This window comes from Scylla paramamosain, chromosome 42 (assembly GCF_035594125.1).
Source record: "Scylla paramamosain isolate STU-SP2022 chromosome 42, ASM3559412v1, whole genome shotgun sequence".
Lineage (NCBI taxonomy): Eukaryota > Metazoa > Arthropoda > Malacostraca > Decapoda > Portunidae > Scylla > Scylla paramamosain.
Genome location: NC_087192.1, coordinates 5,917,501 through 5,922,500, shown reverse-complemented (window position 1 = coordinate 5,922,500; position 5,000 = coordinate 5,917,501). Strand labels below are relative to the sequence as shown.

The following is a 5,000-nucleotide window of genomic DNA, read 5'->3' as shown; positions in this document are numbered from 1 at the left end:
TTCCGAAGTAAGCATAGAAGTTGACGTTGAATAAAGTCGACTATGTTATGACTAAAGGGAAGTTACGTTTTCGCGTTGTATGGTTGACTGAAGGAGGATTTTATAAGCAGTATCGTATTAACTAGAGGAAGTGTGGGGTAAGAAAACATCATTCACGTATCCTTACTGTTTTTTTTTTCTCTCTCTCCTTAAATGTCATACTGAACTGAGTCTTGGTGGTAATGAGGTGCCGGCTGTCATCATTTATCACTAGAAATATCACGAAATAGAGACAGGTGAGGGGAAAGTAGTGTTTATTCTTACTATATTCCATACAAAGAAATCGGCCGATGGACTGAAAGCTAACAAGTATAGTAACGATAATAAGAAAATGAAATTTATATATTACGCCATACATACTTAACATAACGAAGTAGTGCCGTTTGTATCCCGATATTAAAGTAACTGGAGGAGCTGAAATACTCTGGAATGCGGTAGAGACAAGCGAATAAATTTAGCCACTGTTTCCTGTACGCGTCTTTACGTCTACTGTTAAAAGCTTACTATTTCTTTGGTGTCAAACATTTAAGCTCATTTCCATAACTCCAATTACTGCCCCAGGAGAAAAGTACAAATTAAATTATGTAAATTATAATGTGGGGAGTCTCTTTACTGGCTTCGTGAATTATTATACAACTTAAATTTGCTTAAGTTTATCCCTCTTTACAAGACTAGAAGGGTAAGACATTATTATATAGACTTGAATAATTTACAGACAGAAGCGGGAGTGAGTCGTGCAACCCTCCCCTGTCTGGCCAGAGGAGGTGCTGCTGTTAATACGCAATTGGGAAACGAAATCCGAGGAAATGAAGTGCGTTTGGAGAGGGAATGGAAGGAACGGACACAGTATGCTTGACGTAACCTATTTCCTCTGTGACTCGCGTGTAAACGGCGGCACCATGTACTGTAGTGGTCCTGGCGAGGTTGAAGGGGCTGGGAATGGTGTCGAGCGATCAGAATACATCGCTTTGTGTTGTCAGCGTTGATAGATTAGTGACCAAGGAAGCTAAGTTTCGGGTCTTAAGCTTCCTTGGTAGTGACGGTCGCCTGTAGCATGCAGACGCGCGCAACCAAACACTGTGTATTTCCTCGTGTCTATCTGTAAGCAAGCCATTTCACATTAACGTAGGTTTTGTCGAGACGTCTTCGTAATCGTATTTATGTCATGCATGGGGGAAGCCAGCAGGTTTCTGGTCGCCTGCCCTTGTAGTTGTCATACGAAAAGTATTAAGACGATTGCCTTAGCAGACGAAAAACTATGAAAAGCATTGTTCGTCTAATATTAGTAATCCATGACGATACGATAAGCAACACGGCCATATGATAGTTTGCCAGTTACACCTAACTTGCTCGAATCGCTTGTATACTTTGTGAAGTTGACCGTTCGCGAGAATAAGGGTAGTTTTCTGTATGCATGTATACATATAGTAAGGATAGTTTTCTACATGCATATATAAACAACAATAAACTATTGAAGTCAAACTAGTAGTAGTTAAAGGTAATGGTGACGCGGTGCTCGGGCGCATGCTAACTACCGTTTAGTTGAGGGACGCCACCCATCAGCCAATCATCGCGCATGGCAACCCGCCTGATAGTCGTGCCGCTGCCAGTCACCTTTGAATAACCGGCTCTCTGTAGCGAAACAGGCTTACCCATCTGATGTTTCCTTCTTTCCCTTCCCCCTTCTGCTCCTCTACCGCCTCACAGGTCCTCGCTCTTCCGTTGGTCTCCTTAGATGTGTGTCGCGTGAACATTAGTCTCCCTCCTCGCTTCATCTTTTCCTGTGAAGGTATGTGTTATGTAATACTGAGACTGATTGGCGTGCGTGCAAAGCGTCAGTGTGTCCCGCTACTTGGGTTGCTAATGGGAGGAAATGAGTGGAAAGGAATGGAGAAAAATAGGCGAGTGGAATCAATTGTATGGGCAAATCACGTGGGCTGCCAATAATGTGGAGGAGTGGAGGTGAAATGTCTTACTATATTCCCTAATGTACTTTTTTTTCTATTTCGTCGTGCGTAGAGAAGGATAACGATTGCCAGTGAGTGCATGAGTGTAGGGTGGAGCTGAAGTACCGCGAGCCACGGGACTGAGATTCACGTCCCTTTAAATTCTCCTCCTGGGAACCACATGTTAGAGGCACGTCATGCGCTGGCTGACTCCCATTCCTCGCTCAGTCACTCATGCTGTGCAGTCCCCACCTTCCTCACCGCCACACCATGCACCCCGTTCTGTCTGTACTCTGTCCACCACACCACACCTTCAAGACTCCAAACCTCCCTCCCTCTTCCCCACTGCAGTCACTCCACGTACCATACCTTAACTAAGCACCCCACACCACAGCTCCACGCTCTCATCTACTACAGCTCCTCCGTCAGCCACCACTCCTTCCTAACACCCCTCACCACCCTCTCAGCATCGACCCCACACCGCCTCACCATATCCTCGGTAACGCTAATACAAATCAGTCACTCATCATTGACTCCCTCTGAACATACATTATTCTCCTTATGATTTCAGACAGGCTTACCATTAGTTTACTGTGTGTGTGTGTGTGAGTGTGTGTGTGTGTGTGTGTAGCAACACTGTGTTGCTTTGCACTTGATTCTAGCTCTTGCTGTGTCTGTGCACGGATTGTGTTAAGTCTCTCTCTCTCTCTCTCTCTCTCTCTCTCTCTCTCTCTCATCTCTCTCTCTCTCTCTCTCTCTCTTCTCTCTCTCTCTCTCTCTCTCTCTCTCTCCTCTCTCCTCAGTCTCTCTCTCTCTCTCTCTCTCTCTCGTCAAGGACTTAACTGCTTATAGGTTCCAGGAATGTTGGGCAGCTGGTAAGGTTTGCTGGAATGATAGCTGGAACTCACGGCGGGGAAAGAATTCGTCAGTTGATAGCGAGCTCTTCTTTAGTTTCTGTACCGGTGATGTCAGTACGGTTCCCCTGAGCTGGCAAGTACAAGCCGTCTAATACTTCAAGTTGGTTCTGATGCGTTAAAAGTACCCATAAAAAAATATCAACATCCAGGTAGACAATTATTTTCTATTATTATTATTAATTTTTTTATTTATTTATTTATTTATTTATTTTGTTCAGAACGCTATGCCGTGTCACCTGTATCATATTAATAATTTCGAAACCTCTTATGCAGTCGAGTATTTCAAATATTTTATTACCTGTACCTTAATTTATGCTCAGCTCAAATGTCTATATCAACGTAAATGTAGTAACTAGTATTGTATTGTCAGGGCGTCAAGGAAGGGTGTATATGAGGAGTAAGGCGTTTGTGGGGATAGTAAGAGTATATAAAGGGAGGGAGGGGGCTGGTGTGAGTTGAAAGGTGTATTTAAAGGAAGAGATTGACTTTTGCTGATTGTAAGAACCAGGAGAGAGACTTGAGTGGATGGTTTCTCCCGCTCTTTACATAACTAATATCCACATAGAGCTTGCATGGACAGTACCGAGGTGGACAGGCCATCAACTTTCCCTCCTCCTGTACAGCATTTTCCTCCACTTCTCCTCTACCTCCCAACTTTCAACCTTTCTTAAAAAAAATCGCGTGGATACTAATGGATACTAAATTCAAGTCAAATATCTCCCGCTCGTGACTTCCTTCCAGTTTTTTTTTCCTTTACTGCTCCTGCCTCTCTCCGCCAATCCCTGCACCAGATCATTCCTGCAGAATAAACAATGCTGAATTATAGCCGGGCATGAATGGACAATAAAAGATAAGTAGATGGATTAAATACATTCCAGTATGATTTAAGAGTCACAAAGCAACGGAGGCAAAACTCAAAATCGTGAAATGTTTACAGTGTTTGTGTAATTTTTTTTATGATACTTAATTTTTACATTGTCTCGCTCAAGGGTGGAGGACAAGCAAGCTCTTGATGTAATCCGTATTTAACTTTCATTCAACATGCATTTAACACATTTATTTAAACTGTATGCAATTGTTTTATCTTTTTTTATTCAAGTCGTATTCAACAAGACCAGAGGGGGATCATGAGCTTGCGAGTCTTTGTAATGTGATGCAGTTGGGGGGAACAGGGAAGTGTAGGTGGTGGTGGTGGTGGGGGGGGGGGAAAGGGTACGGAAGAGGAGAGAGAGGAGGAAGGAAGTAGGGGGACAGAAGAGGAAGAAAGGGATGAGAAGAGGAGGGAACGGAAAGCAAAAGAAGAAAGAAGGGAGACGGAAGGAAAATAGCAACAGGAAGGAAAGAGGAAGAAAGGGAGACGAGAGAAGGGGAAGAAAAGAGGAAGGAAGGAAGGATTAAAACAGGGAAGGGAGGCGAGATAAGGCGAAGAGGAGTAAGAGACAGCGAAAGGAGAGGAAAGCAAAGTGGGGAGGAAAGAAGGAAGGAGAAGAGATAAAGAAGGGAAAAAGGAGGATGTGAATGGGGATGAGGAGAAGAGATAGGATACGAGAATGGGACTGGGAGAAAAGGGAGAAAGTATGAGTCATGAGGGAGGGCTGTGATGGAGTGGGAACAGGAATAAATCTGTTCATAGGAAAAATACGTAAGAGATAGCTAGGTCGGGAGAGGATACAGGGTGAGAGAGAGAGAGAGAGAGAGAGAGAGAGAGAGAGAGAGAGAGAGAGAGAGAGAGAGAGAGAGATAGAGAGAGAGGACGAAGAATGTTTTATTTATTTATATACTATTTTTCTATTTATTTATTTATTTATTTTATGGTATGACCTCTGTGTGGCTTCAAATTGTTTCTCCTCCTAGTTACCATCCACATTTCGAAGCGGTTCAATGTGTGGTTCGAACGTAGCCGCCTGACGAGCCTCAGCCAGTCAGGCGTGTCAACCCTTCCGGAGTGTCACCACGCACTGCTACAAACATTACCGTGACCATTATTGTATTCGTTTTCGTAATTGTTTAGCCGTCTATCTTTCTTTGTATCAGTCAGTCTATCTGTCTAACTATATATTTATCCCTCTGTCTGCTTAACTACAAATTTATCTATTCA

The 5,000-nt window shown here is 43.4% G+C and overlaps 1 protein-coding gene across 6 annotated transcripts in view; it reads left to right on the top strand.

Annotated features, from left to right (window-relative positions):
* The window catches only part of LOC135093210 (agrin-like), a 503,425-nt gene that overhangs the window by 132,549 nt on the left and 365,876 nt on the right, over window positions 1-5,000 (top strand). The window contains exon 1 of one of the 6 annotated variants that reach the window (XM_063992191.1): window positions 1,188-1,828. The exons of the other annotated variants lie outside the window; for them this stretch is intronic. The gene's annotated coding sequence lies outside the window, so the exon portion shown is untranslated. Of the gene's footprint in view, window positions 1-1,187; window positions 1,829-5,000 lie in introns of those variants that run through there. 6 annotated transcript variants of the gene reach the window in all.